Source organism: Ornithorhynchus anatinus, chromosome 3 (genome assembly GCF_004115215.2).
Source record: "Ornithorhynchus anatinus isolate Pmale09 chromosome 3, mOrnAna1.pri.v4, whole genome shotgun sequence".
NCBI classification, from domain to species: Eukaryota; Metazoa; Chordata; class Mammalia; order Monotremata; family Ornithorhynchidae; genus Ornithorhynchus; species Ornithorhynchus anatinus.
Window position 1 is genome coordinate 89,128,417 of NC_041730.1, and position 13,281 is coordinate 89,141,697.

The window sequence follows — 13,281 nt, forward strand, 5'->3', positions numbered from 1 at the left end:
TTCGAACCCATGACATCTGACCTCTGACTCCCAAGCCCGGGCGCTTTCCACTGAGATGCTGCTTCTCTAATATTTAGTGAGCGCTGACTACGAGCAGAGCGCTATACTAAGCAGTGTGCCTCTGTGCCTCAGTTACCTCATCTGTAAAATGGGGATGAAGACTGTGAGCCTCATGTGGGACAACCTGATTACCCTGTATACCCCAGCACTTAGAACAGTGCTCTGCACATAGTAAGCGCTTAACAAATACCAACATTATTATTATTATTATTAAGTGCTTGGTTGGATACTTTGGCGACAGAGAGAGGCAATCCCTGCCCAACAACGTGCTCACAGTCTAGAAGGGGCAAGGTAGCAAAACCAAAGAAGTAGTCAGGCATCAATACCATCGATAGATAATGGTGGGATTTGTTCATTCATTCAGTCGTATTTAATGAGCGCTTATTGTGTGCAGAACACTATACCAAGCGCTTGGAATGGACAGTTTGGCAACAGAGAGTGGCAATCCCTGCCCAACAACGGGCTCACAGTCTAATAGGGGGGAAGCAGACAGGAAAACCAAAGAAGTAGTCAGGCATCAATACCATCAAGATAAATAATGGTGGGATTTGTTCATTCATTCATTCAGTCAGTCAGTCAGTCAGTCAGTCATAGTTATTGAGTGCTTATTGTATGCAGAGCACTATACTAAGCGCTTGGAATGGACAGTTTGGCAACAGAGAGAGGCAGTCACTGCCCAACAACGGGATCACAGTCCAAAAGGGGGGAGACAGACAGCAAAACCAAAGAAGTGGTCAGGCTTAAATACCATCAAGATAAATAACGGTACTTGTTAGCCACTTATGTGCCAAGCACTGTTCTAAGCACTGGGGGGAGATACAAGGTAATAAGGGTGTCCCACAAGGGGTTCATTCAATAGTATTTATTGAGCGCTTACTATGTGCAGAGCACTGTACTAAGCGCTTGGAATGTACAAGTTGGCAACAGATAGAGACAGTCCCTGCCCTTTGACGGGCTTACAGTCTAATCTAATAGGGAAGCAGCGTGGCTCAGTGGAAAGAGCCTGGGCTTCAGAGTCAGAGGTCATGAGTTCGACTCCTGGCTCTGCCACCTGTCAGCTGTGTGACTGTGGGCAAGTCACTTAACTTCTCTGTGCCTCAGTTACTTCATCTGTAAAATGGGGATTAACTGTGAGCCTCTCATGGGATGACCTGATTACCCTGTATCTACTCCAGCGCTTAGAACAGTGCTCTGCACGTAGTAAGCGCTTAACAAATACCAACATTATTATTAATCGGGGGAGACAGGCAGACAAGAACAATGGCAATAAATAGAGTCAAGGGGAAGAACATCTCATAAAATCAGTGGCAAATAGAATCAGGGTAATGTGGTTCACAGTCAGTGAAAAGCAGCATGACTTAGTGGAAAGAGCTCGGACTTGGGAGTTAGAGGTCGTGGATTCTAATCCCCGCTCTGCCATTTGTCAGCTGTGTGACTTTGGGCAAGTCACTTCATTTCTCTGGGCCTCAGTTCCCTCATGGAAAATGGGAATTAAGACTGTGAGTCACATGTGGGACAACATGAATACCTTGTATCAACCCCAGTGCTTGGCACATAGTAAGTGCTTAACAAATACCATAATAATTATGATTATAATCCCCATTTTGCAGGTGAGGTAACTGAGGCACGGAGAAGTGAAGTGACTTGCCCGAGGTCACACAGCCGATAAGTGGTGGAGCCGGGATTAGAACTCATGACCTCTGACTCCCACGCCCGGGCTCTTTCCACTGAGCCACACTACTTCTCAATAGAATCGTAGATATCTACAAACCTCATTAATAGAGTAATAAATAATATATACAAATATAGTCAAGTGCTGTGGGGAGGGGAAGGGGGTAGAGCAGAGGGAGGGAGTAGGGGGAATGGGGAGGGGAGGAGAAAAAGGGAAAAGTAATTCTGCCCTCATTCATTCAATGAGCGCTTACTGTGTGCGGAGCACTGTACTAAACGCTTGGGAAAGTACAATACAGCAATAAAGAGAGGAAATCCCTGCCCACAATGAGCTCACGGACGTCTCTACAAGTAGAGAGCAATGTAAATAAATAAAATGACAGAGATATACATAAGTGCTGGGGTGGGGGGAGCAAAGGGAGCGAGTCAGGGTGACAAGGGAGTGGAAGATGAGGAAAATGAGGTTTAGTCTAGGGAGGACCCTTGGAGGAGATGTGCCTTTAGTAGGGCATTGAAGTGGGGGAGAGTGATGGTATGGCGGGTGGAGGAGGGAGGCCGTTCCAGGCTTGGGCCTGGGGTCGGCAGCCAGATAGGCAAGATGGAGGCACAGTGTGAAGGTTAGCGCTGGAGGAGCCAAGCGTGCGGGCTGGGTTGTAGAAGGAGAGAAGCAATAGCATCCTCTCTCTCGAAAACCAACTCGTTTACAAAGCAGGGTCCCGGGCAGGCTAAGCAGACCAAGGGCCCACAGTCACGGAATGGGTTTAGAGAGTCTGAGCTTAGAGGGTTCATTTTTAAAATATCACCCCAGTTTGATGTTCTTTTATTATAAGAAAACTAGTCAAAATGTTTGCTCCTCAGCGGTGGGGAGGGTCGTGGTGGCTGCAGTCATGGCGGTGAGTGGCTGCATGGAGTAAATTCGGAAAATTAGGTTCGATGAGATAGGGGTGTTTTGGAGAGTTCTGGCTGTGGGAAGTCGGGCCTAGCGGAACTTGCATCCCTTCTTAGCTACTTCTCCCTGAATGGCCATCCCTGGCATGGCTTTCTTCTTCAGGCAGAGGGAGAAGAAAAAATAAAGAGGGGTATGTGGGGAGGAACAGAGAAGCTTTAATAAAAAAAGGGAAACGGTTGGAGAATGGAGAGGTTGTGGGCCGGGGGGTGTTCAAAAGGGAAATGGAGGATAGGGAGAGTAGGAGTGACACCAGTTTAGACACACAGATACATATTGATTGTCAGTGAAATATGAAATCATATTTCAATCATTTGTACTTATTGAGGGCTTACTGTGTGGAGAGCACTATACTAAGCGTTTGGGAGAGTACACTACAACAATAAATAAACACAGTCCATGCCCACAACGATCTTACAGTCTAGAGGGGGGAGACAGATGATAATATAAATAAATTACAAATATGGTCATAAGTGTCGTGGGGCTAGGAAAGGGGGAAGGACAAAGGGAGCAAGTCAGAGCAATGAAGAAGGGGGAGAAGGAGAAAGGAGAGGCTTAGTCAGGGAAGGCCTCTTAGAGGAAATGTGCCTTCAATAAGGCTTTGAGGGTGGACAATTTGAGTATTTGAGCCCCTATTGTGTCCAGAGCACTGTACTAAGCACTTGGGAGAGTACAATTTAACAATAAACAGACACATTCAATCAGTAGCATTTACTGAGCACCTGTTGTGCTTTGAAGGGGGACAATTTGAGTATTTGAGCACTTACCGTGTGCAGAGCACTATACTAAGCACTTGGGAAAGTACACTTTAACAGTACACAGACACATTCAATCAGTAGTATTTTCCAAGCACCTGTTGTGTGCAGAGTGATTCCTCTTCTCAAGGAATAGAGCCTAACAGATCTTTAGATATAGTCAACCTCACTGTTGATATTATCACCTTTGCTCCAGGATTGACACTACTGTTGGTTGGAAACAGGTGACAATAGTGGTTTGCAGCAGAAGATTGGCAGCAATTAAAGCAGGCACCTGTGAACCCCAGAACTAGGTTTTCTGGATCTTGATAGGTAGTTTCTGGGGCAGCTGGGTGCCTTCCCCCGCCACCCTCCTCCCCTCCCCCAAGACAGAAACTTCCCCACTACCCAAGAAAAGCCAGCTGGGGGGTTTAGATCTGTTAGGTTGGCAAACAGAATTCCTCAAATTGGGATGGTTCTATCCAAATCGGGACTTTTGTCACCTTACCCTGGGCCATCAGGATTTTGTGTGATGCTATCACAGTTTTCAGGATGGAAGACTTCAGATTTGACTGTGGGACCATATTTATTGTGAAATGGTATTTATTAAGCACTTACTATGTGTCAGGCAGTGTACTAATTGCTAGGGCAGATACAAGCTAATCAGGTTGGACACAGTCCATGTCCCATGTGGAGCTCATGGTCTTAATCCCCATTTTCCAGATGAGGTAACTGAGGCACAAAAAAATAAGTGACTTGTCCAAGGTCATGCAATAGACCAGTGGCGGGGCTGGGATTAGAGCCTAAGACCCTGAGTCCCAGGCCTGTGCTCTATCCACTAGGCTATGCTGATGACGAGAAACTCATCATGGTATTTGTTAATAATAATTATAATAATAATTATGATATTTGTTAAGCACTTACTCTGTGCCAGACCCTATTCTAAGTGCAGGGGTAGCATGGTGAAGTGTATAGAGCACGGGCCTGGGAGGCAAAAGGTCATGGCTTCTAATCCTGGCTCCGCCACTTGTCTGCTGTGTGATCTTGGGCAAGTCACTTCACTTCTCTGGGCCTCAGAAACCTCATCTGTAAAATGGGGATTGAGACTGAGCCCACGTGGGACAGACACTATGTTCAACCCAATTTGCTTGTATCCGCCCCAGCACATAGTACAGTGCTTGGCACGTGGTCAGCGCTTAACAAATACCATAATTATTATTACTATTACCAGAAAATCAGATTGGACACAGTTCCTGTCCCACATAGGGCTCGCAGTCTTAGTCCCCATTTTATATATGAGGTAACCGAGGCACAGAGAAGTTAAGTGACTTGCCCAAGGTTGCACAGCAGACAAGTGGCAGAGCTGGGCTTAGAACCCAGGTCCTCTGATTCTTAGGCCTGTGTGCTATCCACTAGGCCACGCTGTTCTTTCCTCATTTTCCTAGTGCCTTTATATGGCCCTGAAATGGACGAAAAGACCCGCCTCCCCATCAAATAAATCTCCTCTTGGGTCTTTTTCTTGCTCTGCAAAGTGAAGGAAATTAAAAACTGTGACATTGGTGGCAAAGGCAGGTAGAGGGAGCAGGATAGCAGGGCACATCGGCAGCACAAGCAGCTGCAAGAGCAGGGGAGGAGATGGAACAGCATAGCAAAATAATAATAATAATGTTGATGTTTGCTAAGTGCTTACTATGTGCCGAGCACTGTTGTAAGCGCCGGGATAGATACAGGTTAATCAGGTTGTCCCACGTGAGGCTCACAGTCTCAATCCCCATTTTACAGAGGAGGTAACTGAGGCATCGAGAGATTGAGTGGCTTGCCCAAAGTCACACAGCTGACAGGTGGCGGAGCCGGGATTAGAGCCCATGACCTCTGACTCCTAAACCTGTGCTCTTTCCACTGAGGCACGCTGCTTCTCTTAAAGGACACAGTGATTCAGAGACAAGGCAGTATTGACCCTCTAGAAAAGCCAAGAGAGGCCAGACAAATCCAGAGAGAAAGGGCAGTGGTTTCTGCCCCTTAGCAAAAAGAGGGAAGCAGGAAAAAGGCAAAAAAAAAAAAAGGTAAAATTAAACTGGGCCAGGTGAATGTGCATGAGAGTTTGTAGGGGCAAAATTGGAGCCATCATCTAATGTACTAGGATAGTTTTCCAGTATTTTTCATTGAAAATTAAGTTTTGCTCTGAATGTTCTCAAATGCTGGATCCAGGACCATTACTGGCACAATATTTTCTTAGTCAATCATTTTTACTGAGTTCTTACTGTGTGCAGAGCACTGTAATAATAATGATGGCATTTGTTAAGCGCTTACTATGTGCCAAGCACTGTTCTAAGCGCTGGGGTAGACACAGGGGAATCAGGTTGTCCCACATGGGGCTCACAGTCTTAATCCCCATTTTACAGATGAGGTAACTGAGGCAAAGAGAAGTGAAGTGACTTGCCCACAGTCACACAGCTGACAAGTGGCAGAGCCGGGATTCAAACCCAGGACCTCTGACTCCAAAGCCCGTGCTCTTTCCACTGAGCCATGCTGCTTCTCCACTGTACTGAGTACTTAGGAGAGTACAATATAACAATAACAGACACCCTGACCACAAGGAGCTTACAGACCTGAGGACTTCTCCAGCACTTCATGTCCTGCTCTGCAAATTGGTGGTCACTGAATAGATTATAATAATTAGTACATTAAATGCAGATCATTTTAAGTCATCTCTTAAGCAGGTTAAGCAGTCAGTCAATTGTATTTAGAACAGTGGTTGGCACATAGTAAGTGCTTAACAAATACCATTTTTTAAATTATTTTTTATTGAGTGCTTTCTGTATGCAGAGCATAGTACTAAGCAGTGGGGAGAGTACAATGCAATAATTAACAGACACATTCCCTGCTCACAACGAGCTTACAGTCTACAGGGGAGCTTAATGACTAAAATAATATAGTTTACAGTCTAGAAGTAATCCCGACTCCTTTAATTTCTTTCAGTGGCCCAATTTTATTGGCTATTTGTGGTCTGTCTGGAATTTAAATTCAGTACATATCACTTTAGACACAATAAGGGTCTGATCAGGGCCCAAAACAAAGGAAGAACTACCTTGTGGTCCCTTGAACTTTCAGTCATTTTTGCCATAGCATGTATTTTCATTACACACTTTAGACTATGAGCAAGTTGTGGGCCGGGAATATCACTGTTTGTTGTTGAATTGTACTTTCCCAGCAGTGCTCTGCATGCAGCAAGCGCTCAATAAATAAGATTGAATGAATGAATATAAATTGATGGAAGAATTAGAGAAAGGTATTTCCACCACATGAGTCTGGACTGGGTCCACTCATTGGCATAAGTAGATTTGGCCTGAGAAGATTATAATAATAATTGTGGTATTTTTTAAGTGCTTAACATGTGTCAAGTACTGTTCTAAGTGCTGGGTTAGATAGAAAGTAATCAGGTTGTCCCATGTGGGGCTCACAGTCATCATCCCCATTTTACAGATGAGGTCACTGAGGCACAGAGTAGTGAAGTGACTTGTCCAAAGTCACACAGCTGACAAGTGGCAGAGTTGGGATTAGAACCCATAACCTCTGACTCCCAAGCCTGTGCTCTTTCCACTAAGCCACGCTGTTTCTCAAGGGACAGAGAAAAGAAGAGACAATTGTGGCAAGATACTGTTACTTGTCCCAGTCCCCACCTCAGCCTTATTGTACCATATAAAATTATTTTTTAGTTTCTGTTTTAGCAACTTTTCAGTATTTTATATAGTAAAATGACAATGAAGCGGCATAGGTGAGAAGTATTCTACTCGTGGGGGATACAACAATATAGGAATTTGTAGTGAAAAATGTCAGTTATGGTGGTGCCTTCAAGTATCAATTGATGGTATTTATTAAGTGTTTACTGTGTGCAAAGCACTGTACTAAGTGCTTGAGAAAGTACAGTACATTACAGAGTTGGTAGACATGTTCTTACAGTTTACAGTTTACAGCTGGGTGGGGGAAGACAGACAGAATAAATTAGGATCCTTTTGCAGGGTTCCAACCCCTTTGACTCATTCATACTCTAATCACTGGTAAATCATTTAACTCTTGTCTGCCTCAAGTTCCACACTGTTGAAGATGAAAATAATGCTAAAGCAATTTTCACCCAGCTCAAAAGGATTTTCTAAAGATAGAGAAGTTAATGTTTAAAAAACACTTTGAGACCCTTGGTGCTGAGAAAATACAAAGTATTAGCAGGCTGCTTTCACTTTCTGAATTGCAGTTCCATCATCATCATCATTCTCATCCCCAACAGTATTTATTGAGTTGTCTGGAATCAGGAGCATTCAACAGAGGTAAAAAGACATAATCCCTACTCTTGAGGGGCTTTCAGTTTAATGGGAGAATCAATCAGACATGAATTGTTGAGTATATGGTAGGTAAAGACGAAGAGCAAAGATTTGAATGATTCAAAATGTAAAGAAATAGATAAACAGCATGCCCTTGTGGAAAGAGCCCGGGCCTGGGAGTTAGAAGACCTGGGTTCTAATCCCAGCTCTGCCACTGGTCTTTTGTGTGACCTCCGGCAGTTCACTTAATTTCTCCATGTCTCAGTTTCCTCATCCTCATCTGAGCCCCACATGGGACAGGGACTGTGCGTAACCTGACTACTTGTATCTACTCCAGCACTTAGTACAGCATCTGGCATAGTACGCCTTGAATAAATACCATAAAAAAATGAGCAGATCTTTTTATGGAGGCTAAGAAGCACTACCTCTCCTTCCTTACCAGTGGCACTTCCTTAGTCTCTCTCAAGTTTTCTTCTGCCTTCCCCATAAATTGTGACTGTCCCTCAAGGCTCTGTTTTGGGTCCCTAACTTTCTCACTTTATGGTCATTCTTTCAGAGTTCATCCACTCCCATGGCTTCTATTATCCTCGATTCCTTCTCTCGTTCAACCCACACATTCAGTCTTTAACCAAATCCTGTCAGTTCTCAGTTGCCTCATCTGTAAAATAGGGATTAAGACTGTGAGCTCCACATGGGACATGGACTGTGTCTACCCTGATTAGCTTGTATCTACCCCAGTGCTTAGTACAGTGCCTAGCACACATAGTCAGTACTTCACAAAAACCATAAAAAAGCACAGTACTCTGCATGCAGTAGATGCTCAATCGATATGACTAATTACATATCCATAATTTATTTTAATGTATGTCTCCCCCCCCCAGATTGTAAACTAGATTGGGCAGGGAATGTGTCATCCAAATCTGTTATACTCTCCCAAAGGCTCAATACAGTACTCTGCACTCACTAAGTACTCAATGAATATGACTGATTGATTGATTCATTCATTTACTACCTCTGCATGGATGACTTCCAACTCTCTCTTGCTATCCTCATCTTTTCCCTCCATCTGCAAATCTCACATTTCCTCTTTCCTAGAAAACATCCTCACATACTGTCCCGCTGGCACTTCAAGATCTACCATCAAAAACTGAACTCATTTTCCCTCCTAAATCCTCTTTTCTGCCTAACTCTACCATCATGGTTGAAAACAACCACCATTCTCCCTCCTCCTGAAGCCCCAAATCGTGGCATTATCCTTGATTTTTCACTCCCTTTCAATTCTCACATCCAGGCTATTGCTAAATCACATGAGTTTTTCCTCTCCCACATTTCCCAGACCAGCCCTTTCTTCTCTCTCTGAACAAACCACTCTGTTGGTCTGAGTGCTTATCTTGTCCTGCTATATTAAGACTGTGAGACCCATGCGGAACAGGTACTGATCCAACCTGATTATCTCGTGTCTACCCCAGTGCTTAGAATGGTACTTATCACATAGTAAACACTTAACAAATACCATAATAATAATAATTATTGTATCCTAGCTTGATTACTGTATCATCCTCCTTAATGGTCTCCCTGCCAACAGACTCTCCACTCAGAGTTTTTTTTAATAGTAATTGTTAAGCACTTTACTATGTGCCAAGCACTGTTCTAAAGACTGGGATAGATATAAGGTAATCATGGACTGTGTCCCACATGGGGAACATAGTCTTAATCCGCATTTTACAGATGAGGTAACTGAGAGCCAGAGAAGTGAGATGACATCCCCAAAGTCACAGAGCAGACCAGAAGATGCCAGAACCAGGATTAGAACCCACATCCTTCTGACTTCCAGGCCCATGCTCTAGGCAGTGCTGCTTCTAAAATGTCAATCTGAACAAATCTCTCTAGGCCACAGAAACCTCCAGTGGTTAACCTTTCATCCTCCCATTAAGCAGAAACTCAGGACCAATGGCTTGAAGGGAATCCATCAGTTTCCTCCCTTTCACCTAGAATAATAATTTCAATATTTACCAAGCTCTTATTGCATGCTGGGCACTGTACTAAGTGCTGGGGTAGATACATAATAATCAGGCGGGGCAAGGTCTCTCACCCGCATAGGGTTCACAATTTTAGTCCCCATTTTACAGATGAGGTAACTGAGGCTCAGAGAAGTTAAGTGACTTGCCCATGGTCACCCAGCAGACAAATGGCGGAGGCAGGATTAGAACTCAGGTCCTTCTGACTCCCAGGCCTGTTCTCTACCTACGCTGCTTCTCACACCTATCCGTTCTATTCTCTTATGCCCCAGCTTGCACTCTTCATTCTTCCCAAGCTTACGTTATGAATGAGTGGAAGGGTTTGGAGTTCTGAAGAACCCCGAAATCTATTTAAACGTCCATCTCCCAATCTAGAATGTAAGCTCTTTGTGGGCAGGGAACATGTCTACCAACTGTGTTGTACTGTACTCCCCCAAACAGTGCTCTGTACCCAGCAGAGCCTCAAATATATACGATTTTCTTGATTGTCAAGGTGGTTGATGGATTGCAAGACCAGGCTAATGGAAGAGTAGTCACTAAATATCTGTTATTGCCATTGTAGGTAAAGCTGGAAAGAGAGACCCACCCCTGATTTGTTAAAACCAAGTGGCATGGCCTATTGGAAAGAGCACAGGCCTGAGAGTCAGAGGACCTGAATTTTAATCCCAACACCATCAATTACCTGCTGCATGTCCTTGGGCAAGTCACTTTACTTCTTTGTCTCAGTTTCCTCATCTGCAAAATGGGGGTTCAATCCCTGTTTTCCCTCCCACTTAGACTGTGAGCCCCATGTGGGATAGGGACTTCTGTCCAGCCAGATTAACGTGTGTCTACTCCAGTGCTTAGAATAGTGCTTGACACATAGTAAGTGCTTAACAAATACTATAATAATAATAATTTATAATAATAAAAACCATGACCATTTGTCAGAGAAGTTAATACACTAGAAATAGGGAAACCACGAAATGGGAATATAAATTCTTGGACTATTTCCAGCTTCTGTACAGACAGGCTGAGTGACTATACCAAGTCTCTCTTAAATTTTCTTTGCCACAATTTCCCCAACAGTGTAATCGAGAGAGTGCATTCCTTAATGCCTATAAAGTTCTCAGAGTCCTGAATTTGTGAATCAGATTCTTCTCATCTGTATAACTTCTCCTTTAACAACATGGGGAGGCTTGGATTAGAAGCGAGTTGTTCTTAAATAGGATTCTATAGGCACAAAAATAAAGCAGCCTAAGAATTCTCCACTGAAGAAATTGTCCAACCTGATCATTTTCCCTTTGCCATTTGGAGTATGTAAATGTGGTCTGGCAAATTTGATTTACCTCAGGCACTGATCCCTATGGAAATATTCCTGGTTCTAGCTCCGTGGTATTATTTCCAGAAAGATGGATTCAGCTGCATATGGACTTTCTTTTTTGTCATCTCATCATCCATTCATTCATTTAATCAATTGTATTTATTGAGCACTTACTCTGTGCAGAGCACTGTACTAAGCACTTGGGAGAGTACACTATAACAGTAAACACATTCTCTACCCATGATGAGCTTAAAGTCTAGAGGAGGATGCAGACATTAGTATAAATAAATAAATTACAGATATGTACATCGTCGATCTCATTAGAACAATCATATCTAGATGTGGTTTCTGGCATGAAGATTTGGTAGTTTGGGTTTTTTTTTTTAAATGGTACTTGCTAAGCCCTATGTGCCAGGCACTGTACTAAGCACTGGGATAGATAGATACAAGCTTATCAAGTTGGACCCAGTCCCTGTCCCTCTTGGGGCTCAGAGTTTTAATCCCCACTTTGCAGATGAGGTAACTGAGGCACATAGAAGTGAAGTGACTTGTCTAAGGTCACCCAGCAGACAAATGGTGGAGCCAGGATTAAAACCCAGGTCCTTCTGACTCCCAGGCCCATGCTCTACCCACTAGTCCTTTTCAGAACTGAAGTTCAGGACCCAAATCACCACAGAGTCAGTCAGACTATTTGACCTCGAGTCAGTCCAACCCCATCTCTTGGACAAAACTAGTACCTCCAGGGCATCTCCACAGCCTCCGGGAACAAGCGGAGCTGGGAGAGCAGGAGCTGGCCCAATAAACAGTCCCCAGTCATAACTGACCAGTCATTCCTCAATGGCTGCTGGAAATAGGGACAACAGCACACTGGGTGGGGAAGGACACAGACTGGAAGGTATTTTAGGGAAGTGGCTGGGTGGCTAGGGTGGAATAGAGAATGCGGTTTAACTTGAACTTCCAATTCCGATCCAAGGCTCATGCAAATATGCAATAACTAAGCATCAAACTCTGGGAGAGAAAAAAAATGCAGCTTACTCAGTTGACCAGCCTGCATGGTCCTCCAATGCCAACCTACTCCTTTACCTCAGTCTCATCTATCTCACTGCCGACCCTTGCCCACATCTTCCCTCTGGCCAGGAGCTCTCCTTCTTAAAATACAACAGACCACCACTCTCCCCACCTTCAAAGCCTTATTAAAAATCCATCTCTTCCACAAGGCCTTCCCCAGTTAAGCCCTCATTTTCCCCTACTCCCTCTCCCTTCTGCATCACTCAATCAATCATATTTATTGAGCACTTAAGTAAGTGCCCCATGCACTTGAGAGAGTACAATGTAACAGAGTTAGGAGACACATTTCCTGCCCACAAAGAGCTAATAGTCTATGGGGGAGACAGACTTTAAGATAAATAAATTAATTATGGATATGTACATATAATACCAGGGGGCTGAGGGAAATGAGAATAAAGGGAGCAAATCATAGCAACACAGAAGGGAGTGGGAAAAGAGGAAATGAGGGCTTAGTCAGGGAAGCCCTGTTGGAGAAGATGTGCCTTCAGTAAGGTTTTGAAGGTGGAGAGAGTCACTGTCGGATTTGAAGAGGAAAGGCGTTCCAGGCCAGAGGCAGGATGTGAGTAAGTGGTCAGCAGTGAGATAGACAAGATCAAGGTATGGTGAGAAGGTTGGTGTTAGAGGAGTGAACTGTGGGAGCTGGGTTGTAATTGCAGGGAGGTAAGATAGGAGGGGGCAAGGTGATTGAGTGCTTTAAAGCTGATGGTAATGACTTTCTGATTGATGCGGCAGTGCATTTAAGGGCAGGGAATGTGTCTGCTTATTGTTGTATCATACTCTCCTAAGAGCTTAGTACAGTGCTCTGCACACAGCAAGCACTCAATAAATACGATTGAATGAATAATGAATGAATGGATGGGCAACCATTCATGAAGCTCTTGAGGAGCGGGAAAGTATGGCCTGAACCTTTTTGTGTAGAAAAATGATCCGAGCAGCAGAGTGAAATGTGGACTGGAGTGGGGAGAGACAGGAGGCAGGAAGGTCAGCAAGGAGGTTGACGCAGTAATCCAGGCAGGATAGGATAAATGCTTGGATTAACATGGTAGCAGTTTGGATGGAGAGAGAAGGGTGGATTTTAGCGATGTTGTGAAGGTGGAACCAACAGGATTTAGTGATAGATTGAATATGTGGGTTAAATGAGAGAGAGGAGTCAAGGATAATGCCA